General features: G+C 37.3%; 1 protein-coding gene across 12 annotated transcripts in view; it reads left to right on the top strand.

The window, feature by feature from the left end:
- sox6 (SRY-box transcription factor 6) overlaps positions 1-27,396 on the top strand; it is a 199,845-nt gene continuing 172,449 nt past the window's right edge. For 10 of the 12 annotated variants that reach the window (XM_056461449.1, XM_056461456.1, XM_056461450.1 and 7 more), the window contains exons 1-3: positions 2-370; positions 2,825-2,941; positions 26,640-26,711. The gene's annotated coding sequence lies outside the window, so the exon portion shown is untranslated. Of the gene's footprint in view, positions 371-2,824; positions 2,942-26,639; positions 26,712-27,396 lie in introns of all 12 variants that reach the window. The other 2 variants (XM_056461452.1, XM_056461461.1) reach the window with 2 other exon arrangements.

The following is a 27,396-nucleotide window of genomic DNA, read 5'->3' on the forward strand; positions in this document are numbered from 1 at the left end:
AGATCAATGCCCTGGCCACTCACTTTCTGATGTTGCACGACGGGAAATGCTTTGAATACTTGCGACATGGCCGCTTGCATTGATTGCCAAGATTGACAGCAGTAACCATCGTCTTCTGTCGCTTCTGTTTTAGAGTAGAGAGGGAAAACGCGATAAATATACTTACAACTGCTCTCAGCAGTTTTGACAGTTCAACTTCATACAGCCAAAGCGGGATTCCCTCTACGGTCAGTGGAAGCGATACACTTCAGTTTTTTTTTTTCTTTCTTTGCTACTACACATCAGTGTTCATTATTTTTAACCTGTTTCAAAACCAACCACGGGATACGGCGAAGACGAGGGCTTGTTTTGGTACCCTGCTCACATCAAGGTAAACTTTTATCATTGGTAACCTGTCGTCCGTGATTTCGTGGCTTTCCGTCATGTTGTGTTTACTGTCATTTTTCCTCGTAACACCGCAGCTAGTGTGTTGATACATTCACATTATCTTACAGAAGCGTTACAGTAAGATCCAAACTGTATTTGAAACGTTGGCTTGTCCAGGATTGATTATTGTTTTTAACGGCGGTTTTCAGCGAAGAGTGACGCGTGAGACTCCGCTTGACAGAAGAGAGATTTGACGCTTATTTCGCCAAAAAACGGCAAAAGATATTGACGACAAACATTAAAAAGTTAAAAAGGCAGTATAGAAGTTGTTATTGTGTGTATTCTCAGCTGTGATAATGTTTTGTTTGTACTTCATTGTCCGCTGCTGAACTATTGTAGATTCACAAACGCACACGCTAATCGGAAACAATGATGCGCAGGTCTGATTTCTAACAATGCCCTTATGATGTTTATTCCGTATACACACAGCTATTTATCTAGTTGTTTTTCTGACTAATAGACAGCCGGTAGTTGTCATCCGGACGGCTGATAAACTACCTATACGGGAGGTAATTTCACATGTGTCCACAGAGCGGTACTATTCATTGACAATAACGGGACGCGCTGCAAGAATCCTACTCGACTTCTTTTGGACTTTCTCTCTATTAAAAATTGAAATCCTTTGTGTATTTACGATCGGACTATTCTTTTAACCGTAAGTGAATGTAATGAAAACAAAACGAACATAAATATGCGTAAAGCAAATAGTTCTCTGCGAGCATGGGAATTGTTTCTCAACTTTCGCCCGGGGTCAAGCATATTGACCTTTGAAGAATGCATAAGCCATAAATTAAAATGATGTCCTCATCCAAAGCTGATCCATTAGAGACAATAAGCAACTTGGACAAGCAAGACTCCTTTTAGTCTCCCAGCTTGAAAATACGGTGCCTTGAAACAGCATTCAGACTAAAAGTAAGTGAACTCTGGAAAATTATGCTTATTTAATTTTTTTCCGAAAGCGTGTTTATCATCTAGGGATTATGTCGCTTATATTTTTTTTTGCGTATTTTTTCTTTTTATTTCATCACAAACTGATAAGGTGTAAAACTCCAAACAACCAAACAGTTGTTTTATGTTGCCTTCATTATGACAGTAAAGCAATTTTAATATTTAGTTTTCAATTATACTCGAATTACACTATATTATTGTTTATCCTATTTGTATTTTTTTTTCTTTTTTTTAAGCAACAATGATGCTTTGTGAGTTTTTCAGAAACGGTGCGATGAGGTATTGAGAGGACAAATGGAACGCAAAGTGTGTGAACTCTGTCTGTGGGACACAGATAGCCCATCATCTCATGGGTGTTTCCCAAAAGTAGACCCTCACAGACACAGATAAGCTCTTTTTGACTGCTGCATGAGATGCGATAATATTTTAATAAGGAACATAACACAGCACGCCGACGTATGACGGAATTTAAAGGGTTTAAAAACTACTGGAGCTCTTCAGACACGTCAAACGGGACATTTAAATTTGTACAAAAATTGAGACGCGTAAATCACTTATTGTTAAAGACTTTTCCGGCGCTAGAAAGCTAAACACTCTCCTCCTTTTTGCTTTTTTAAACCTCAGAGCAGAAACACAAAAGCTTTGTTGTTCTCGCGCAAGGGACGCAACCTGACACCTTAATTAAACACAGCTTAACTTTGCTAGTTTTTCTCTCCTGAAATTGTGTCCAGTCTGTAAGAATAACCGGGTGTCTAATAATACATTCTTGTCTTAAGTGAGAGGGGGGTGTTTGAAAAACAATCCCCTTGGCTTGTCCCTCTGTTGGGGTGAAGTTGAGCCCGTAATGGCATTTTGTTTTGAGCAGTTGCTGTTAGCTGTTCCCTCATAAGGTAAGATGGCACAGGAGCCCAATGGAACATTTATAATTAGACTGCCGGTTCAGCACATTGTCCTGACTGCTATACAGGGATATGCGGCACTCAATAGAGAGAGACTTATTCACTGCCTTTGAGAAAGAGTGTCTGTTAACTATCCCTTTCATGTATTTACTGATATATCCTACTGTATATATGTCTATGCATCGAAAGACACATCATAAACACCTCTGATAAATCAACGAAAAAACTAAATACACGAAACGTGTTATTTACTAAAACAGTGTTAAATGTATAAAAATAATAATCCCTTCTTTTTTCGAAGCTGTAAACACACTTCACAAGCGCATCCTTAAAGCATATAAATGTGTTTACTCAACACGGCTTGTTGTTTGAACGCTGTTTTAATACAATGTTATTCTCATGCAAATATTATATTTTCCAGGTGCATTTTTTAAATGTATTAATTAAATTTCATGCGCAGTTTCATAACGGTATCACAGACATGCACTTTCATTTTTCACTGAGATTAAAGCGTTTGAGATAATGGCGATCTCTGCTGTTGTTTTTTTCAGGACTTTCTGCCCGTGGATTTGGGGAGGAACTTGTGGTTTTGTGCAAGTAAAGAGCATTTCCTAACTGGATCCGGCGAGCAGATACCGACAGATCGCAGACGAACGCTTATGGTGCCAGTAAGTTCAGAGATTTGGACCGTATTCTGTTCTGCGATGCTTGTCTTTGAATAGATCTAATGTTCTGAGACTTAACAGCTGGAAAATGTATTTGAAGCATTTGAATTTGTGAAGAAGACTTGTAGCTGTTTTTTCCAAAAAATCATTTAGTCGTTTTTACAGCTCATATGGATAAATGTAAAACTTTTTATAGAGTATATGCAGTGATCATTTAATTTTTTTCAAATTCAAGCATTGAATTAATTTATCTCAAAATCATTGTCAAAACACTATTGCAGATAGTCAAGGTGAGACCTTATGCAGTCACTGAATGATTGTAATTTCATGCCACCAACTTATTTAAGGATTAAATAATTTATTTATTTAATGATTAAATGCATTAATTTAATTTAATTTATTTTATTTTATTGTAAAATTTTTAGAGTTTTCCTTAATTTAAAAATGCATGATCGAAGCCAGACCTCTGTTTTTTTATTTGGTACTTAGCATTTCATATAATAATATTTTTGGTATGAGAGATTCGCTTTCTCTGCATGCAGTTTATCTCATTTATATAGCTATAATAATTTAATATGTGTATATCTGTCATAAATTGACTTTTTAATGCTTATTTGGGGACCTTAATTGCATAGCTGGCATCAGTCGAATGCCTTATCGGACTTAAACTCTGGACTTTGAATAATTCTCTTTCATGTGCCACAGTCAGTTGTTTTCAGAGGTTGTCTGCCATATGTTTTAGTATTTGTGAAATAAAATTTCCCCACTGGCTAGCTTGATATTTAATGTTGGGTTATAGAGCTTGGTCATTTTTTAAATTCCTTTATCACCTTTATGCTTAATCAATCAGATTTTTAATTACCTAGTTTGTCTTTCCTTATCGTTTCTTACTTGCGAAAGGCAGTGCATCTTTAATGTTTAAATAATGTTTATACAGCTTAAGTGGATGCATATCTTGAAGATAGTGGGTAATGTTTGAGAGTTTTTTTTTTAATCTCAAGCAATTTGTTCATGAGCTCTCAACTTCTTATCAGAAGCAGTTCTTTCAAAATAATGTTTAATTGAATTAATTCATGAAATCATTTTGTTTTGAATTAATTAGTTAATTATTTTTCCCATCATGTAGCAGTGCTTAAGTCATTCTGCAGTAACATGTTTAGTGGAAAGGAGCATGTTGATGTACTGTAGTGGTAGATGCTCAGGTGTGAGTCTCACTCTCACTTGTCTGACTGTGTCTTGTATTGGAGAGGTTAGAACAGTGCCAGCAGAATCCTAATGATAAACAACACTGGAGGTAAACAACAGCAGGCCTGGTAAAGGTAAGCAGCACGCCAGCCGTAGGGGAGGAATGCATGAGGAGGAACTGTGGCAGCACATGTTGTGACATCTGTCTTTATAAGTGTTAGCTAATTTGCTGTGGAATATTTCAACAATGATCAAAACCGATGGCAACATGTTTATTAGAAGGCTTTTTTTCCCTTTTGTGGCAGAATCTCTCAAGTTTCTGGAATGTGTTATTGAAGCTTTGCTGCACTTTTAATTACAATAAGTTAAGGTTTCTAATTAGCGAAAGATGCCAGGAAGGTGGTGTTTTCTTGAGCCCCCCCCCTTCCCCGAACGTCTGTACATGAAGTTTGCATATATTTTTATTTTTGCAGTTGTTTGTGTTTATGCACATGCTGGGATTAAGTGCATGCATTTGCTGTTCTTCCACTGCATTCCTGCAGAATGACAGACCCATTGTCATCAATGAAGATGGCACACTGACAACAGCTTGAGATCTCGAGGGCTTCAATATGATTTAATGATTTACATAGGCAGGAATGCTGACCCTGGTCACGCTGTAATAAAATCAAAGCTGTAACAATCAAATGACAGATAGTAAATAAATAGTTTTGTTAGGACCTTTAACATTAGGACTTAAGCATTTCTTTCCTCCAGCGCAAGTACAAATTATCCAACCTATACTTATCTGTGGCTTAACAGCACGCCCAAATTGCAGTCTTGCTTCTGAAAAAAGATAGTGAAGCTATAGCTTAGGAGGCCTTGTGAAACGCCAGTGTGTATGGCCGTGCATTTCAGCAACAAAAAAGCATATTTTTTCCCCTACAATCCTACATCATTTTATGATTTTATTTGTGACTCCTTTAGAACCTCAGGTCTAGACGTTACACTCATGCGAGGATAAAAAATTGAAGATGCCTTTGATGTCTCGGACACTCTTTGTAAATGAAGGGCACGCTTTTTGCTCACAACTGAAAAACGCATGTTCACCTACAGCCCGATGCTGCACAATGAACCGGAAAGATAGAAGCCTTTCACTCTAAAATATTACCAAATGCTTTCTTTTGCTCATCTTCTCTCAGCGTTTGCCCGATAACAAGATGTGCAAGCACAATAATGGAGCTGCTTTTTCAGTGCATCCCATCAGTTTGCACCATTGCTCAAATCTGAACGTCTTGAACTTGAAGTTGCGTGATACACAAAGCCTGCGATTCTTTGAAATTAGGTGCGTGACAAATATTTCTTTGACGTTACTGAATATCTTTCCCTCGTTCTCTCTCCTATAGCGGTTTTAGAAGCACACATGAATATGTAGATTTAAAGCATCCGTGAGGATGTTGACAGTGGCTTTATTGGTGGTTATAATCAGAATTATCAGGTGTAGACTCTGGTGTAGCATATTGTTTTTTTTTTCCTCCAAATCAGAAGAAGATTTCTGCGGCGCAGAGGAAGATTCTGGGTCCATTTCCATTTCAAAGGGGTTTGCTGTGCTTGCTGGCAGTAATTAAAATGCAGTGGTTTGGAGCCCGTATACACACACGCGCTCTGGGGTGGAGGGTTTGCTGGGAGAGAGTGAGCGCGGGGAACCGTGTGCAGGCGGTTGACTCCTGCATGCGTCTCCAAATGCACTTATAATTTTGTACAAATGTTTATGCCAGTCCATGCTCTTTTGCGGAGAGCTTGTCTCCAGGCCAAAACCATTTCAAGACAAAGTTAGTTTGCTTTTTCCTTAACCTTCTTGTTGTGGCCTCCTCTCTCTCTCTTTCTCTCTCTCTCTCTCTCTCTCATTCACTACAGCTGCTCTGTGACACACAGGCTTTGGCACGTGTTTAACCTTTAATTGGTGCATGAATAAATAATGAGAATAAATCTTTTGATATGGACTCTGTTTAAGACTGCTTGCGATTGTCCTTGCATTTTACTTCACCTCTTTTAATCCTTATTTTTGAACTTAGTTAATATTAATGTATAATAGTAAATATTGGCGAATTGTAGATCAGTCGGAAATGATTGTTATGTTTGATCTTTTTAGACTTGCGATTTGTTGTTAGAAAGGAATTCACTATTTTATGTTATATTTTGAGGCTGTGCTATTGGCATTGTAAATATAACTTGGAAGCTCTGGTGATTTTGCTAAGGCTTCTTGTTCATTTTATTACTATAAAGAGGAAATTTATGGGCAGGTTATGAATTCATCATGCCTATTTGGGTATGAATGATGAGTATTGAATTTAACATTTTATAAACCGCTAAATTTAATAAGGATTGCATTACAATTGAGCCTTAGCTCTAATATCCACGTCTGAAATTTCACTAAAAACTGCAGTCAGTGGCTTTTTAGTCTAGGTTAGGGTTAGGTTACTTTATTTATACCTGAAGGTAGATTTGGTTTGCAGTCAGGAGTCCTCATTTTATAACAGTGCCACACAAAAAGCTCACATAGTGACAACAACAAATGGATATAAAGACAAAAACATAAACATACAAAACACTCTTCCAAAAAAAAAAAAAAAGTGTTCATTATTTAAGTCATTATCCAAAAGCGCTACCTAAAAACAGAACTAAATGTTTTTATTCAGTGCTTTTTGTATTATGTCATCTTATGGTAACACTGTGCTCTGTTAGCCAAGTCATGGTCAAACACAGATTAAGGAGAATCTGATGCTTGTGTGGAGCCAGGTGCTTTCTTTAGCATAAGATTTGTGATAATCTCAGCCTTTCGTGGTAGAGAATAATTGATCATTAACCTGAGATGCTACATTTTCCATTACAAAGAGATGTTTGCGGTGCCCTGTGAAGACTCCACCCACTTTGAACACTCTCCTATTAGATCAGATGTGAGCCTGTAAGATTAAGCTGGCAATTTGCCCTCTACCTAACTGTCGTAGTACATATCCGATTAAACGGGTCAATATGTGACGTTCTAGATTCCTTCGAGTCAGTATTATGCAATAGGTCACGAACGAAATTCACTCATTCATATATGAAATATATATATATATAAATAAATAAATATATACAGTGCTTAGCGTAATTGAGTACACCCAAATGTTTGTATCCATTTCTCAGTGAACATAGGCAATATATTTTAGTGCATTAAAACAAAACAGATATATTTATTAAAATAATATTTTAGTCACCAAACATATTTAGAAATTGAAATATAATACAATTAAATTTAAGCAAAATATTGCAAATAAAAATTACAACCTACAAAATTTCAAATTTGTTTTGCTTCTCTTGATTTTTCCTCGTTTTTAAATGTGTATTAATATTTTTCTGTAACATATAAATTTGGCTGTACTAGTTTTTGGACCGTTATCGTAAGTTATTTTGTTAGTTAAGCTCCAGATTTGGCTTCAGTACTGACTAATCCTAACGTATATGCACAAATATAATATTGTCAAGCTTCCTATTTAAAATATGAATTTAAAAGATAGATTTGTAAGGGGTGTACTTATATATGCTGAGCACTGTACATATGAAAAGAATATGAAAATATGACATTTCATACATATATAGTTTATAGTATATTATATAGTTTAATGATTTATGTTTGTTCAGTTGCTCATTCTAGCATGCTTAGGATACAAAGCATGATTTAAAACTGCACAAGATAGAAATATATTTTTGTTCTGAACAGTGTCAAAGAAATATCCACCCTGAAGTTCAGAGCAGAGTTCCGCTCAAAACAAAAGGGCCTTTCAATTCCCGGGGACTTTTCTGTTTTATGAAAGAAAGCCTTTTACTGTCTTCTTAAACGGTACTGTAATCACGTAAAACTCTTGTTTTTGCGATAATGAGAAGATATTTTTTCCTAGAAACTAGAAATTCCGAAACTGGTAGCTAATTGCATGCAAAACGTTTCATTTTAGCTGATACAACATCTGAAAAAAAAGTCTGGAAAATTGTAAAGAAAAATTAAGAGATGTGATGCCAAAATCACATCATCCACAGTTTGTGTGTGTGGAAACTTGGGATGCATAATGCCAGAAGCAAATTAAAGTGACAAAGGAGGTTGGTAAGGAGAGGAGGAATGCTGTGGCTGTATGTCTGACAGTAGTTCAACTCAAGTATTCCTCAAACCACCTCCTTTTGTTTCCTTATTCTGCGATTATGTGCACCCGCGTGCAGTTTTAAAGGCTTTCTGCCGTCAGTGTACATGTGCGTCACAAGAAAATGGCTTCAGCAGACCAAACCGCAAATGTTTTCTCTCTCTCTTGCTCTCTCTCACACACACATGCTCACTTATCTCCTTCTCTTTTTTCCTTCTTTCTGAAGAAGTGAAAGGCTCTGCTACCTGACTGTCAGTGGAATTAGATGTAGTGCAGTACCAAACAAACAGATTGAAGGAAAACACTTGACTACCGTTATGGATGTGTCCATGAACAGCTTTTGATGGCGGGTCAAGTGGCGACAGCAGCTGATGTGATGAGAGTTTGTGCGTGTGGGTTGGCATGATCTGCCATTCTTGCCTTCACAGTTTAAACAGCGGTCTCCCCTTGAAGAGACTCATCAGGTAGTGATGTTTGTCTTAATTCAGAGCTTTGGCTGTGGAGCTCAGTCTATGTAAAGAGCGATCTAGATTGAGAAGGAGCTTGCAGAAGATCCTGTAGGGGTTATGGTTTCTGGGATTAGGGGAGTACTCTCAGGTTCGATGAGATACGATCAAAATTGTATAGCACTTTGTAATGCAGGGTTTGAATTGCTTTGAGCTTGTTCACCTTCAACCACACCAGGAAGGTTGAAAACAGTTTTCATGCAGCAAAGAGATGAATTTAAACAAATGTAAACGAGCAATTTTAACATTATGGATGTGATGTTTGCAGTAAAATCTCAAAACTTAAATTTACAGAGATAGTATATGTTAACATTATATTGAAACATCTGTTTATATTTTCCAAAACAACTAAGCACAGAGTTATGGGAGCAGAAAAGTATCGATCTGTAAATTATTTTTATATTTTAAATGAGGAAAATGAACGTGTTATGGATGTGATGAAAAAAGTTTACAGTATACAACATAAAATCTGTGAATTAAACTGCACAATCGAAAATGAAACAATGCTAATCAAAAGGATAAGAGTGGGCTCTCTATGGAACAAACATAATTGATTGTATTTTTTAAAAATTTGTTTTGCATTTATGAGGAAAAAGCTGCGTTATGCAATTATCAAATGTGAAATTGGCACTTGTGTAATTTTTGGTAAATCAAATATAATAGTTTGAAAACATTAATAGAGACATTTTTCTGTATTTTTAAAGTACTGTTAAAATACTTGCTTAGACAAAAAATGCAATGAAAATGGTGAAAGCTTAATTTTTTTCATGTCAAGGCTGACATTTGCATGGAATTCCTCAATTGGGAATGATTGTGATCTTATTGATCAAAATGCACCTTCAGGCGTAAACCAGTCACACCAATCTGTTGTTTCTGTGTGAAATGTGCAATTTCTTTGCCTATAAAATAAATAAATAAATAAATAAATAAATAAATAAATAAATAAATAAATAAATAAATAAATAAATAAATAAATAATTGTGTTCACACCTTAAAGCAAAATTCAGTTCCGTTGAAAATTTGTGTGATGAGGTTTGGTTGGGTTTGAGTTTGGTGAAATCTGAAAATTTGCATTTGACCAATATAGGATCAGGAGTGGCATGAGGGGTTAATTAATTAGCACTGTTGCCTCACAGCAAGAAGGTTGGTCGTTTGAGTCTCAGCTGGGCCAATTGGCATTTCTGTGTGGAGTTTGCACCGTCTCCCTGTGTTCGTGTGGGTTTTCCCCCTAAGTCAGAAGACATCCGTTAAAGGTGAACAGGGTAAGCTAAATTGGCTGTAGTGTAATTTAGTGGAAGGGGATCCGCTTTGTAACCCCCCCCCCCCCCCCCCCCAAATTAGACTATCGAAAATAAAATTAGCTTAAAGTGGCTAATAATTTTGACCTCAAAATGGATTTTAAAAAATTAAAAACTGCTTTTATTCTAGCCTAAATAAAACAAATGAGACTTTCTCAAGAAGAAAAAATATTATCAGACATACTGTGAAAATTTCCTTGCTCTGTTAAACATCATTTGGTAAATATTTAATAAAGAAAAAAAATTCAAAGGAGGGCTAATAATTCTGACTTCAACTGTATGCTGAAATAGTTGGCGGTTCATTCCTCTGTGGCGGCCTCTAAAATAGAGACTAAGCCGAAGGAAAATGAATGAATGATTGAATGAATGAATGAATGAATGAATGAATGAATATAGGATCTCAATATTACAGATTTAAAATACACACCAACATTTAGTGTGTCTTCAGTTAATTTATGCAGTGTATTCAAAGTCTTTCTCTAACGCTCTCTCTTTTTGGCTTTGCCAGGATATATTAACCACACCAAAGTGAAAACACCAGGCTGGAAAAAGTGAATAATTTTCTACAGAGGAGTGGAAAACAAATTGAATTTGAGTTTTTAAAAAAAGCTCTCTTTTTCATTAGTTTGTCATGTTAAATCTTTGGGCAGGAAGGGCTGCGAGCGTAATTTAAGTCCTAATTTTTCTTATGAGTAGTCGCTATGTCAAAGGGCTGTGTCGGAGAGCTGTCTTTGGCTAAAGCCAAGTCAGGCTGAATGAGTGGACTGTAATGTGGTGATCTTTTTTTATATACAGGATGGCAGAAATCTGTCGAAATAATGGAGAAAATCTTGCGGTTTAGCCTCCCATGCATTTCCTCTGAGCCTATTTGACATCTATCAGCATAGCCACACTGGCACACGCTCTGAATCACTCATCATAGGCCAGTGTTCAGGAACATACAAACTTCACAGACACACACACACACACACACACACACACACACACACACACACAAAAACAAGCTGGAATAAGGAAAGATCCTGGCATCAGCCTTTTTTCCACTGGTGCTCGCTCATGCCGTCCATCGGCGCTCCATCCTGCAGTTGAAAAGAGCTCACTCATAACACACGTTGTTTCTCTAGCTGGAAAGAAACCGAAACTATGACACAGGGCTACAGTAAACCCCCAGGGCCTGCCAGGATGCAAATGAGACATTTTCCTCACAACAATCTAGTCGTCCCAGAGCCAGAACCCCCCTTTTTTTAGTACTGGATCTGAGAGTTGTTACCCTGAAAACACATCTCCCCTCTTGGACCACTTTTAGCAGCTTCTACTTTTAGATTGTTGTTTTAATGTTGGATTAATATCTCGAATGTGTTACGCTGAGGTGCATGCGCATGAGGCTTGAGCGACTTGCGGTGCGGTGTCAGAGGGGAAGAATGTTTTCTGTCTCTGATTGAAGGTGGTGCCTAGATGACAAGAAAGAGAAGTTGTGAGGGGGGAGGGAGTGGTGGAAGAAAGGAGCAAAAGATGGCCCTACTCTTCTTCACTGTTGCTAAATTTATTCCATCTGCAGGGTGGAGGAGTTTGGGCTGACTCCAGACCAGAGAGAGGCTTCTAATTAAATCGTCATCATTATCAACTTGTGGTCAGCGATCATCCTCGAACGCTCGCTCTTCCAAGATGAACAAGGAGTCGTAGAGGCTTTTCCTTCAAGCCTTGTGTTGGACGGAATTAGAAAGTGAAAAGCAGAATAGGAAAGTGCTACGCAGACCTGATTCTCTCTCTTGCTCTCTTTTTTTTGGTTGTTGGCATAAGGCGAAAAAAGGCACTCAGCCATTTCCACTCAGGTTTAAACAATTACTGCACATCAGAGGGAAGTAGAGGAATCTTAGCTGAGTCTGCTAGACTCGTTGCTTCCACTTTGACTCTCTCCCTTTCAGGGAAAACATTAGCTGTAGCGTTAGCATGTTCAAACCTGTAATAATTTCAATTAGAGCCGATGGGCGTGTTTGCCATATTTGGATCAGCACTGTTTGGGAAGTGCTCCCCTTAAGGGCTGACAGCTCTTAATACGGTATTCCAAGCATAGATATGTGAGTGACACTGAAGAGTGCGCTAAAATGCTTTATCAAATCATAATTACAGCCCCAGTGATTAAAGGGGAAGTGACTCTGATTAGAAGAGTTTCTGGGGACGTGGAAACGGGATGAATATTCAAATGGGAAAGGCAAGGAGAAATATTATTTAGAGTTTTGTTTTTCTTCTCTCTCTCTCTCTCGCTCTCTTTCTAGAGTGAGGTATGTGTCTGCCAGACTGCTGTGCAACCACAATGCTATGATATCATCTTTACCACACAGATTTCATCTGGGCCCTTTCAGCTTTAGCTATTGGGCAGAAAATGTGCATACAGATATCGGTCCATTAATGTACTGCCTCTTTCTCTATCTCTCTCTTAACCCTATGATTCAATGCACTGGATATTAAGAAGCCTTTTTTAGTCACTTAAACTGTGCTTATATTCAATTGATACCTTTATCTTATAGATTATAAACAAAACATTAAAGTACTTGATGGAAGAGTTTCTTTAGACGTCCAACTCTTCAAGTGTAAAATAGTTATTTTTTCATTCTAATTATTTTATTACTTGAAACAATTTTTATAAAGTTAATAGTACTCATCTTTATATTTATTTGATTTAATTGAAACCATATTTGTGAAGCACTATGTAAAATATTATGCAATAATTACATATATATAATTATTATAGCGATATATATATATATATATATATATATATATATATATATATATATATAGCGATATATATTTATTCATAAGGTTAAAACCCTTGTTATTTAATCACAATCAATTAATAATAACACCAGATGACAAAAACAAAACATAAATTACACAACATCCAAAAAAAAGAAACATTAACAAAAGGGGGAGTAGTATACATGCATACATATACTGTAAAACCCAACAGTCAACTTTATCAAATAAAATGAGTGTAGTCAACTCAAAAGTGACTGAAAGTTAATTCTACTCATTTGAGGAGTTTTGAACTCAGTGTTGAAGGTAATGAGTTAATTAAATTTATTTAAATAAATATAATTAGATTTATAAAATTAAACTTTAATGGATTAAGTTCACAGTACTCATTTAGATTAGTTTTTTTTTAACTCAAATGGTTTTTTGCAATTGGTTTCTTTAAATTGTTTAAGTTGCCTTAACTCATTGGGTTTTACAGTCTAGTACAAAAAGATATACAGTGAATCAAATCACCACATAAACAGCAACATTCTCAGGAAAAACAAGTACAGTCTAAAGTAAAATATGACAGCAAAGTTTGCTTAAACATCTTAAATGATGCAATGCAATGGATCGAATGTTAGCAGGTAAATTATTCCAATCTATTGGACCTTTAAACATAAAAAGCTCTTTTACCAAAAGATTTTTAAAACAAGGAACAAAAAAATATGTCTGAAAAGAATGTCTTACATAATAATTTAAGGGGAAAAAAACTAATATTGTTGTAAATAATAAGGATACTTAATAAATATAGTTATATAATATAAATTCCAGAAGCCAGTGAATATGTCGTCTTGTGTGCAAAGATGGCCACTGCAGTGGATTATTGTACATTATACAATGATGTGTATAAAAATCCAGAACAAATCTGCAAAAGAAATTTTTACAGTATGTCTGATAATATTTTTTCCTCTGGATAAAGTCTTATTTGTTTTATTTCGGCAAGAATAAAAGCAGTTTTTAATTTTTAAAAAAACTTTTTAAGGTCCAAATTATTAGCCCCTTTAAGCTATATATTTTTTTCGATTGTGTACAGAACAAACCATCATTATACAATAACTTGCCTAATTACCCTATCCTGCCTAGTTAACCTAATTAACCTGGTTAGGCCTTTAAATGTCACTTTAAGCTGTATAAAAGTCTCTTGAAAAATATCTAGTCAAATATTATTTACTGTCATCATGGCAAAATAAAATAAATTGGAGTTATTAAAAGTATTATGTTCATAAATGTGTTAAAAAATCTCTCAGAAAATGGAGAAAAAAATAAACAGGAGGGCTAATAATTCAGAAAGGGCAATAATTCTGACTTATAGGTTTATGCCATTTTAAGAGGAGCAAGATCTAATTTCGATGCAGTCTGATAAACAATATTACAATAATCAAAAATTGGAAAATATATATAACAAATATATAGAACTATACATATAAAATATATATTTTTTACCTGATTTGAATCTTTGATTGTTATTTGATAATTCGTGCAATTTATACGTATTGTGTTATTCAACAATTTATGCATAATAATATATAAAAGCCCAATTCTTTTCCTTTTCTAGTTTGGAATCTGATTAGGATCTGTAAGGCCACTGTTCAGCATCTGCTGATTATGAATGGGGGAAAACAAGGGTGGGATGAACGGAGTTTGACTCTTGTTTTCGTATTCTATCAGCCTGGCATGCGGTCTTAATGCAGAGGACTTTCAGAGCAAATTGGACTTGAATCTGTGAGGAATGTGAAGTGGAAAATGGCAAGGCCTTGTCTTCTTCTCTCTCTCTCTTGCTCAATCTCTCTCTTTCTCGCTCTCTCTCCACTCTGTTGCGCTTGGAGAGCTCGATGAGTATCACACGTTTTTGTGAACTTCAAGGTATGCACTGTTTAAGCAAAGGAGATAAAGGAGAGTATTATTAGCGGCCGTCTTCAGCAGGCAGATTAGGATTGCTTGAGCCTTTTCTTCCTTCACCTCTGTGAGCCTCAAACACTGGCTGCCATGTGATAGCCTCTATTTTATAAATCATTTCAGAGAGCGTTCATAAAATGTAGGCTGTGAAATAGACAGCGAGGGCCTCACAATTTTACAATTTCACAACCGACTTCCCTCTTAGAATGACAGTGGCTAACCTGACTATTACCGCTTTTGATTTCAGCAGGGCATGGTTTTGCGCTCGGCGAGCTATACATAAAAAAGCTTAGCGCCGACTCTGAATTTATGGCTGAATGCTGCTTATCTTGCAGCCTTTTCATGGACTTTAGAAAAGAGTCGTATTTTCACCTCACTTCAAAAAATTCACGCCTGTGTTGTTGTGCACTTGAGCCTCAGCTCTGTTGTGAGCAGCACAAATAGATGCATTGCAGCTTTGACTTCTACTGTATTTCACACGGATGGGATTCTTTCAGCTAGCGCACACAACTGTGCTACGTAAGCAGCAATGAAGAGGCTGCAGGTCAAGGCCAATGTTTATGTTTTGATCATATATACTTTTGCTAATCAAGTCAGCCTCATGTAGAATACTATACAAGAGAAAGCCAGGGCAGAAGGGTTGATTGTGTTTACATTGTGTCCTGTTGTATTCACATCACCCCCTCCGCTTAAACACCTTCCAGCATGCCTCCTCAAATTCCCACATTTATTTATTTACGCTTCAAGCTCCCTCTAAATTTACCAGTCGAAGCCCAGTAGGCAGGGGAAATTTACATTGCTACATAATCTAAGATATATTTGAAAATAGTGTGTGGTGAACAGTAGTGGTGGTGGAAGCCTCCTGATATTTTCATTGGAGCTTTGTCAGCTTTTCTGCAGCATAATATGAACCATGTGTTTCTGCTGGTGAGAGAAAATTAGAGACCTTTCACGTGACCCACCTGTCGTGCTTTCAGCGCCGATAATGTTAACCTCGTGTCGCCATCATTGGCAAAGCTGAAGAGCGCGTGTGTATTGACACCAGTGGAGTTTGATGGTAACATTATATATGATGGTCCATTTGAGTATCAGTAGACTGCTCAATATTTGTTGGTACTCCTCCTTCAGCAAACATTTAACTGACTATAAGAAACTTAGCAAGTACATGTCAACTTACACTAACCCTTACCCCAACCTAACAGTCTACTTATAATCTAATAAGAATTAGTTGGTATGTAGATGCAGTGTAACTTAAATTCAACAAACGGACCATCAAAATAATTTGAGATGGTGTTTTTTCCGTCTTTCTTTTCTCCTCAGTTTTTTGTTAGCTTTCTGTGGTGTAGTTTCGAACATTGGGTTCCTCAAGATTCCTCTGGTTTCATAGAGACTGTGCCATGCTGTAATTGGTTCCTTGGGCATGATTGGAATATAATAACCATTTTACGGTGTTTCTTTTACCCCCCTCCACGTGGTGAGAAATGCAAAACGTGCACGAGCACCACAGGGCATATGGTTGGAACCATGATGTCAGTTGTTATTGCTGGATTCGTACGATAGGAAAAGTTGGATTCTTTTCCAAAAATCCACTGTGTGAGAAGCATTATGTCACAAAGCCGACATTGTAGCCAGTTGGGCGTGGGTTTTGTCTGCGTCCCAGCCTGCTTTTTTATTCTATACATTGTCTACACCACCCTCAAATAGTCAAGTTTGACGTTCATCATGGCTCTCCCGTGTAGAAATCAATGGAAATAGCTCCATAAATCAGCTGCATAATGGAAAGAAATATTTATATTATGCTGCACGTTATGGTTGTCCATTTTTAGACCTCACTGTATGGAAATAGGGCAACATGGTGGTGCAGTGGGTAGCACGATCACCTCACAGTAAGAAGGTTGCTGGTTCGAGCCCTGGCTGGGTCAGTTGGCATTTCTGTGTGGAGTTTTCATGTTCTCCCTGTGTTCGCGTGGGTTTCCTCCGGGTGCTCCTGTTTTCCCTACAAGTCCAAAAACGTGTTAATTGTCCATAGTGTATGAGTGTGAATGAGTGTGTATGGATGTTTCCTAGTGATGGGTTGCAGCTGGAAGGGCATCCGCTGCGTAAAACATATGTTGGATAAGTTGCCGATTCATTCCGCTGTGGCAATCCCAGAATAATAAAGGGACTAAGCCGAAAAGAAAATGAATGAATGAGTGTATGGAAATATAGAGTGTTGCTTTAAAGGGAAAGTTCACCCAAAATTCCAAACCGGTATGATTTATTTATTTATGTAAAATCGAGTGCAGCCAAATATCCTTTTTTCATCTTCCTCAGAGACCTTGCAGGTTTGGAATGACACATCTCTGCTGACAGAATTGAAATTTTGGGTGAACTACCCCTTAAGCATCAGTTTCAGCCCTGCTATTTGGATTGTGGCATTCTAACAATATTAGGCTTGGTAGATTATAGCTGTCTGGCTTGTTGTAAGAGGGCATAGAAAGAGCAGCAATAATCTCACCCTCTCTGACTTGCCTGCATCGGTCACGTGACCTGCAATTTCGCCAAGCCCCCCCACGATCGCTGGGACGGAGTGGATTTCTTTAAAGCCATCCTCCATCAGCGGTATACTCCAGCCTGATTGCCTCGTGCAGAATGAGAGCATCATGGGAAAGGACGTGCATCTAATAGCTAACTGAAGAACCACGCATCTCTTGTTTTTCACTAATTGAATTCTGCACTAAAATATGCTGGCAGGAGCCCTTACCTTGTTTGACTTATTTATTGCCTGACTGGAGAGGTAATTTGACCTCCTCATTTCAAAGACTCTTTTTTTTCCTGCAGAAAAGGAGTGTTAAACTCAATTACACCACCGATCAGTGACTCAAACACTACATTTGTTTTCTCCAAGGGGGGAAGAAGGGAACCGCGGAGAAGAGAGGAGCGCTCTCTTTCTCTCTCTCTCTCGCTCTCGTACATCTGTAGTGTATGGAGGAGAGAAAGAAGCAGAGCGGCTCCCAGTCATGTCAGCTGAGATTTGTATCCATCTTTTAAATCATTTTCCTCTCTGGAAAATTAAGAACGAAGAGAAATTCACTCTAATTAATGGATTCGTTTGCATATGCTTTTGAGGTAATTTTTGGAAATGTACATACCAGTGATTTGTTTAGAAGTAAAAGGGAAAATGGTTTTCTCAGTGGTTCAGTTCTTCCTTTAAGACTTTAAAAAGAGTTTTCAAGAGAATAGATGCAAAAATTAAAAGTGCTATGAATTATTTAATTCTTTACTTGACAAAATCCATCGCTGAACATCATCGAACATGCTCAAATGAGGAATTTGAATATGCTCTTGAACTTCTTTGAAATCATTTCAAACAACAGAATAGCTATTTTCTTTCTTTATCTTTCCTCTTACCTTTGCTCTGCTTGAGAAAAACATGACCGAACGCTTTTGGATTTTCACAGAGCCACCAGTCAAAACCCAAGAGCACAATGTGCTCCTCCCTACTCGCTGGTAAAAGAATTAAAAGTGAAGTTGTGCATGAAGAATGCAAGTACAGATGAGTCGTAACCTCTTTTTTTCTGTTATTCCATCATTCATATCGCGACCTGAAATATTTTTCAGATTTTACATACCACAAAACCCATCCCCAAGGCCTCTACTGGCACAATTAACTGAGGTTTCTTCTGATGGAGAATATTGCAGGCATCTCTTTTATGTTTTCTGTTTTGACCACGTCTCTTCATTTAAAATAGTCTCTCTTCATTGTCACTGAATGTGAACCATGAAGGTTTCAATTCAATTGCAAATGTAATATTTGAAAAATGAGACTTTGCCGTACACGCGTTCTTGCGTCTGAACAAGAACAACGCAAATAATTTGCCTGCAACTGCCGGGTATGGTTGTAACCTGATCTTTTCTGGATCGATTGATTCCATTCTGGTTTAATTCACCATATGATTGACTTTCAGCACGGCTTACCGTTGGAAAAATATCCCTGTACAGACTGCGGCCTTAAATAGCACCGTAATTTGAATACAGATGCTCGCTGCTTAGACCTTGTCACTGGAAATGACTCGGAGTCAGGAGACAATTGCAGGTTGATTATGTTGCCACTGACAGAAGTTGCAGGTTCTTTGTGGATCAGACATATTTGCATTTAAATGCTTATTGTAGGCAGCCGAAGCATATCCACTCTGATTGTCTGCACGACCTGCCTTTTTATGTTTGTCTGAAAAACAAAATAAGATGAATTGCAAAAGGGGATAATCTGTATGGGAATTATTTTTTCCCCAATGGTAGGAGGCACATCAATCAATGTGCCAACATTTGTTGACTTGTTATCAGGCTTTAGTTATCAGTCACATTGAGCGTTTCATCACTGTGCGTTCTGTAGTATGATTAGATCAGTATCTATGTAATGCGTCTTTATATTTTGTATTTATTTATGGAGGCTACACAATCATTTCTCTTAATGTTGTAATTTCAATCTGTAGAATTTCAAATAAATATGGATTTTGGTTACTTCTAGTTCTAGTTTGGTTACTAGAATAAATTAAAAACATTCATTAAAGAATGCTGTCGTTATAATTAACAAATTAGGCTGTCACTGTAAGTTAAAACGGCTTTAACTATTTGATCTATGCAGTTTAGCACAAGCTAAATGTCAGGATCACCAAAAAAAACCACTTCACTTACCTAACTCTAACATCACTTCAGTGTTTATCAGCCGTTGTTTTCTGATACAACATTAACTGCTAAAAATGTTTGACAGACAGAAAAAAAATAAAATTTGGCCAAAGTAAATTCATGGAATGCCTTAACAGACACTTTTCACACATCGGAATCTTGTTTATTTTGTTCAGTTAATTGTGTACCCCTACTGTAAAACCGGTAATGTTCTCTCTGAAACGCTTAATGCGAGTCAGTGAATGTTCAAACATTCATCAATCATTTGTTGTGTTATTTCACATACTTGACCTGTGTGTGCATGCCCCCATGCCTTTATCTGTGTATATGTTTCTCATGTCCATTGTGTGCGTATTATACCATAAAGTGTATGTCTGTGTGTGTGTGGCAGGTGTGTGTACGTGTGCTCCTGCTGCTTCAGGCTCTGGGTTCTTTGTCCTGTAGCACTCAGCATGTCTGCCTCCTCAGGAGAGCCAGGGCTCTCTCTCGTCTGGCCACACAAAGGCACTGGCTTTCTTTGAGGTGTTAAAAACTTCCATTTATGCATTCCCTGGACAAAAAGCTCCCGGACCCATTTTCGAGGCCATTGGCAACACAGGCAGACATTGTGGCCACGCTTCTTCGGCACTCATTTCACAGATTCTAAAACCGGTATGTGGTGAACAGGATTTCAGCAGCTAAAATGCCCCGTGAGAGCAAGGGCGATAAGAGAGCGAGCGAGCGAGAGAGAGAGAGAGAGGCCAGCAGCCCGTAAACTAGAAGATGAGACCAGGAGAATAAACACATTACCTGGGAGAAAGAAAGAAGGAAAGTGGGCTTGTTTCCATAACCCAACTCAGTAGCAGGAATGGATAAATAGGCGGAAGAAAAAAAAGTGCTTTGTGTCGTGGCAAGGGAATAAACTCCATCGACTGACGCCAAATCGATGACAAAAAAGACAAGGACTCGCTTTTGCAGCAATTGCATTCTAATCATGCACTGAAGTGTGGGTTTTGCAGTCGACCGGTGAGACTGTATTTTACCAGCTAGGAGTTGAATTCCTCTCGGGCTGGATTTGAGGCCCGCGGTCGCCGGTCAGCCCTTTCTTCCCCTAATACGGACTTTCGTTGTTGTCATTTCACAGCAGAGTAAATCACATGAAATGTATCTCCACTGTCGGACATGAAAGTCTGGCTCGGTCGCGGTGCTGTCTGCAAGTCCAAGGAGAGGAGATGTTTGATTTAAAAACAGCACAACCTCCCCCGTCCGTGATGTGAAATACGCTTTATAAACACCCTCGGCTCTAAGCAGGCCCTCTTAAGTTAAGCGTGTGCACATTCAAAGAGGAAGATCAATGAAATGGGATGTCTCTTATTTTATTTTCGAGAAAGAAAGCAAGTTGGTCTTTTTGGATCTGCAGCTTCTTTTGACGTGAATCCTATAGCTTTTTGGGTTATTATCCAGCAATCCAGAGGAATGTCTGAATTCTCATTCGTACGAAATTTTAACTTTTTTTTAAGCACAGAATATGTATACAAATAAATAAATAAAGACCCTTAACCCTTTGACTACCCCTCTACCAAACGGTTGACCACGTTTTGACTGTTTTAAAAAATAAGTGTTAAAGTCATTTAAAGAATGAAATAAATAATGGTTTACAATAAACAATGGTTTACACACACAGCGTTGTTAAAAAAATCAAACAAACATCCTGTTGCAATACTACACTTGTTTTATTGTAAAAAAATAACAACAAGAAAACTTGTTAAATGAGAATCTGAAATATTTTATGGCATACTTCACAGAAAAAAGTTAATTTTGTATTCAAAAATGTTTTATTTTAAATATATTTTTAATTAATTGGCCTTACACTTCATATTTTCATAGTATATGTATTAATTCTGGTACTTTTACCATAAACCGACATATCAACCATTTGGTAGAGGCTGATATTTTAGAAATTATGGGATGTGTTGAAAAAAAAATGCATTGAGTGCGTTAACTTGCGACATTAGGAGTTAAGAAATGAATTCCAAGCCTTTTTTTCTTGTAGTTAAAGGGCTAAACAAAAACAGTTACTGAAGCAAAAATGAAATCACCCAAATAAGATTAGACTCATTTATTTGATTTATCCACTATTTCAACAAAATGTAAAATTACAATAAAATTGTGTTTGTAGATTGAAGATATTTCCAGTTGAAATTTTAATGTAATTATCCTGAAAACAAACAAAATTGACAAACATTAAATTCAGTTCAACGAAATTCACAAATAATTCTGGTAATTTTTATGTTCGGGAATGTTAATTTGACTTCAATCAAATACTTTTTTTGTTTTTAAAGAATGTTTAATAGATATTAAGTGTAATTATTGATTACACGACTTTCTGTAAGTCAAATTTCATATCTATTAATCATTTGTCCTAAAAAACTTTTTTTTCTTCATTATTTACTTTTCCTATGATATTTTTTTTTTAATTGAAAATTCTTTTTAATTTTTACAACCTTTTTAGATTTGAAATACAGTTTTACATCCCGTATTTAATTCTTCATTTCAAATTCACCAGTCAAACTGGAATTCAATAGGATTTCTCAAATCAGTTGTGAATGGACCACAGCCATTACATCTGTACTTAATATCTGGTACTGTGCTTTTACACCCGCATATCTGTCAGCTGTGTGTGCGCACTAGTTGATTTTTGGATCTGACAAAACAGCACTTTACATCTTTTGCTCTTCCGCCCACCGCTGGGTGTGAGCTGCCCGTCTTTCGGCTTTTAACCCACCCCCGCCGCTTCTCCTATATCCTCCAGACCCCGTCAGTGGTCCTGCTGTTAGTACAGAGATAACCTGTCCTCCACCAGGTAAGAGACCGTCCTGCTGATGGGGGATATTGCCTCTTTTGTGGCAGTAACTACTTCCCCTAAATCCCCTCTTAACATGTTCTGGACTGGGGGAAATAGGACATTTAAAGTGATTTTATTTTTTTGCAGGTTGCTGGATCAGAAGAAAGCTCAAGCAAAATTGATGCAAATGAAAATGTTCCCTCCCTTTAGGAGAGTGCAGCATGTCCACGCTCAGAGAGATGAAGGATTTCATCTACATTTGACCCATCTGAACCACTTTGCTTCCCAGTTCAGCCTCTTAAACCTCTCTTATCAGTAAACATTTGCAGCATATTATGTAAAGCACGCTACTGTATTGCTCCCACTTTTGCAAATGTATTTAAAACAAGTTGGCATGTTTTGCTAATGTGAGGTTAGTCACTGATTCCAAGCGTCATCATGTGATGGTCAAAGACACAGCGCTGTTATGTAGAGGATTGATTAAATCAGCTGAACCTACTGAAGATGAACTCATGCCTGGAATTTCAAGGGTCATCGGATTTCTGAAAGGATTTTTATTCTGATTCTTCTTGAGTGAAATATAAAGAGCGTGTATCACCGGCTAAGATGAAAGAGACATCCGAACTCTTGTATTTGTCTGGCTACGAGAATAAAAGCAATCAAATGAAAGAGAATGGAGGATTTTTGGAAGATCTTTTATTACACTGATCTTATATCACAACCTGTGTGTGTGCGTGAGTGCGTGTGTTGGTTGGCTCATACTTTTGGAGTCCGCTTGTGGTAGTGTGTTTGTTGGAGGGTCTAGCTGGAGTCACTGTCATGGTCGATGGATTGGCCTCACCAACGTGAGCCCGAAGCACCCCACTTAACCCTTCTAAAAAATTCAGCACATTAAATAAAGAAATAATCTGTTTTCATTTAAATGGCTCAATTCCTCATCCGAAGCAGCGCGGCGTATGACTAAAGGTTATTTCACAGGAAAACCTATCATTAATTTTCGGGTGCCCCCTAGTCTGTCCTCATGGGCTTTAATGGGCTTTAGCTTTTCGTCTAGTAATTTGCCAAGACGCTCGGCTACTCGAACAGTTCTTCCTTTCTTCATCTCTCTTTATTTCATCCCCCATTTGTACAACCGCAGCTACTTCATCACTGCAGTCATTGTCAGGAAGAGAGTGAAAACAGAGCTCGCCATGTGAGAAAGCCGCAGCGGTAATTGCGGACACAATGAATTGGTAATAAAACTGTTTGGTGACTAATAAAAACAGGCTGGTGCTGATTGGAACTCTGTTTAATGATTTCATGATCGTCCAATTAGAACATCCCGCTTAATCCACTGCCACTGGCATTCATACATCGCAGGTCTTGTGGCATTGTTTCAATCCTTTCTATTATCATAACGTCTTATGATTAGTGCTCTGATAATATATATTTTTCCTTGTCTCAAGCTTGTTGCTTTCATCATTTTACTCAATTAGAATCTAATTATACTTTCAAATTACTTTTCATTTTTTGGCCCCCTGCAATTATAACAGCCTTGTGTTTATTAAAGCACAACAGGATTTAGTTAGATGTTGCGTGGCTCACAAATGGAAAATCGTTTATAGAATTACCACCGCTGTCAAGGGTTTGTGTGTGTGGCACTAAAGCTAGCAGGCACTACTCTGTGAGAGATGTATGTGACCACTCTGTGTGTGTGTGTGTGTGTGTGTGTGTGTAGTGTGAACTTGGAGGCAGTCAGGCCAGTGGCATGGTCCTTTGAGAATGTGGAATAGACTGTCAGCTTAGAGGTGCTATTAAGATGACAACAGCTTTCCATTCACACGAGGGTCAGACCTCCTGCCTCTTTTCTCCCATTGTCACCTTCAGCCTCAAGGTTGCCACATTCAGATCCTTTGGAGACCAGAGATCTTGAAGTTTATTCTATTAACCCACCCTCCCACACAGCCATTTACTTTGTCTACGTGTTTGACTCGGTTCTCTGGTGCGGGAGGGCAGATTTCGGCTCTGGCACAAATTGCAGGCGGATCAATTAGCTGTGACCTCAAACCCCTGTGTCCTTGTTTAATTGGTGATGCCGAGGCAGGCTAATTGCATAAATCAGCTGGTAATGAGATTCCTGCTTGTTGTGAAAAACAGAATAATGTGGAGAAATGAACATCGGCGCTCTCTTTCTCAACAACGTCTTCCGTCAAGTGAAGAGGAAGCGCACCGCCAGACATATGGTGGGATAATGGCGAAACTGGGTGTTGTCGGCGGTTTTGGTGCACCGTCTGTTTGTTTGTGTTTCCTTGGTGGTGCCGCCGTTGCTGGAGGACCTCAGAAGACCTGCTAGAACTAGCCGAGCGTGTAACTAAATAAATCATTAGTGCTCTGCAGAGAGAGGAATTAGAGAAAACAAGTGCTTTGTATGAAAGCCATTTATTAGTTGAATCAAACAGTGCAGGGACAGATTAATGAGGTATTAGAGAAGTGGACTCTAAACATTGTCTAGGATTGAGTCCCTCAGGGAGAGAGCAGAGTAACTGGAGGTTGTACGACTGTTTAACTTCATCTGCTGGGACTCTGACCGCCTGCCAGCAGCCTCACTTCAATTTACTCCTCTGACATCCTCTCGCATGATTGTCTGTTCCTCTGCCTAGTTGTTGCTTCTCTTCTATCTTATGTGTGCGTATGCAAGTTCAAAAGTTTGAGGTTGTTTCTTTTTTTTTTTTTTAGCTGATGAATGGTTTTGAGTTTGAAAGCGATGAATACTTTATGTAAATACAGTAAAGAGTTTTATGTTGCTGTTTCTTAAGGACTAAATCGTGTAATGAAGAATCATTTCTGAAGGATCATGTAAGACTGAATGCTGTTGGATATGAATATTCATCTCAGAAATGAACTACATTTCAACCACTTAAGAAATTCTCAGTTATTACATTTTCAGTGTAAAAGTTCTCAGTTCCTGAATTTGAATTTGAATGCAAAAATGACAAAAAGCAAGAATTAAGAATTCAAAGATTAAATATTATGTGCATTTGCATTTCAATTTTATCATTTTTTAAATAAAGAACAGGGTTTCTGCAGGGTTAATCAAGTCAAATTTAAGAATTTTAGGACTCTTTAAAGACCATTATGAATTAAATTTTAGACTTATACAGGGCTAAACACTAATGATTATTTCTAATGGCCCGGTTGGTTGCCACAAAAAAAAAAAATTTCTTAGCGACATATTTTAATGTCAAAACAAGAAAACTCTAGTTCAGGGGTGCCCAAATTCTTTTTGTATGATGGGCCAAAAACTAAATATTATTATGAACCGTGGGCTGAAGATAAATGTACCAAACCATATTACATTAAAGTTGCCATGGGTAATTTTCGAATTTATTTCCTAATATTTCTAAATAAATGGAAAACATTAATTTAAATCGTATTAACTAATGCAATTTTATATTACAACCTATTGCAGTAAAATACATAATCAAATTTATAACTCCGTGGAGTTTAATGCTGAGCACAATAGTCAAGCAGAATCTGACTTTGACTTGATTTGCATTTTTTGGGTGACAGTATGTACATTTAAACAAAATCTGATTAATTTAAACCTTTTAATTGAAACATTTAGCTTTTAATAAAAAAACAAGCATGCAAACAAACAAAAGGTTACATTAAATTTGAATTGACTATCTATAAACCCTCCCCATCATTCTCTCTTACCATGGGTTACCATGGGCCAACTTTGGCCCGCAGGCCCTAGTTTGAGCATCTCTGCTCTAGTTGTATACACTTTTCAACCTAATATTTCTGTTTTTTTTATGACAAGTTTAACATTGTTAAAAGTTTATTTATTATGGAGACAATGACATTTGTTGGCTTTTGGTCCAAAATGATTGAGTATAATGTATCTTGTAAAGTGATAAGTTGCTCTGTTATTATCAAGAGGAATTGTGTAATTGGTTTTAGTTTTCTTTCCCTGATTAGGGAGTTTAATGTAGAGAAATTGCTGTAAAAAAACCCACTTTGCAATAAAAACGCTTAAATATTATATAAAAAAAGTTTTTCTTGGGATGAACTGTTGACTGGATCAATGTTGGGAATCTTTTCTAGGAAAATTAAGACCTGTTAAAATGATTTAAGACCTACAAGACAATATTTCAGTGAATTTAAGACTTTTAAGGTCTAAAATTTTGTTTTGTAACAAAATGTTGTAACATTGGGAAATGTTAAGACATTTTAAGCCTTTTCAAAACCCCATGGAGACCCTGACAAAATTGTGTGCATCATGGTGAAAAGTGCCCAATTTCCCTAAATATATCACCTGTAATTTAGCAAATATATTTTTCTTCCCGTTATTTCAATTCACATCCTAATTCAGCTTCATGTCTTTTGTTGTAGGATTATTTTCATGAATTCAAAATCAACTCACCAGTGATCTTTGGGAGCTGGGGATAAAGTCTTTCTGTTTATGTAAGTACAAACCTTATATTGTGGTTTATATGTCTTGTCCAACTCCACTTGGTCTATCATTTCTCCATTAACACCTGTTATATATATACATGGTCTCTGCTGTCTTATCCCTTTATGCTATGTACTCATGAAACCACTGGACATGCTTCATCAACTCAGGAAGCGGTGGCTTTACTCAAATGATTATAATAATGAGTGTTCTGTTCTGTGTCACTTTCCTGGAAGTCTGCTTCAGAAACAACACGAGAGACTTATAGAAAAGACATATCAGTAATAGTATGTAGATTATAGTTGTTTTGTTGCTTTGAAAATGTATAAAGTAGTCATTTTGAAAACCGATTTACTTGTTAGCACCTACGTCCACGTTCCGCTCAAACACACACTACCATCGGTGCGTATAGAGTGAATCTATTCTCTATGCTAATACCAACTATGTTATTGGTACTTTCTGGCTGCCAGTTGCCCTCAATAAGAGCATTCACGGCAATGAAGAAAGAGCCCCTTTTAAAGAAACACACACGCACACATACACACACAGGGTCTTAGTAAACAGTCAATATACGGCCGCAGTTTTCTGCCACAATATGTCTTAAATGGGAGTTTTCTCTTGCCAGCGTAGTAATAAAGATCATATCTGGCAAAGTGTTGCTCTTGGTAATGTTGAGCAAACAAGCTTCCTGAAAGT

This window comes from Danio aesculapii, chromosome 7, assembly GCF_903798145.1.
Source record: "Danio aesculapii chromosome 7, fDanAes4.1, whole genome shotgun sequence".
NCBI classification, from domain to species: Eukaryota; Metazoa; Chordata; class Actinopteri; order Cypriniformes; family Danionidae; genus Danio; species Danio aesculapii.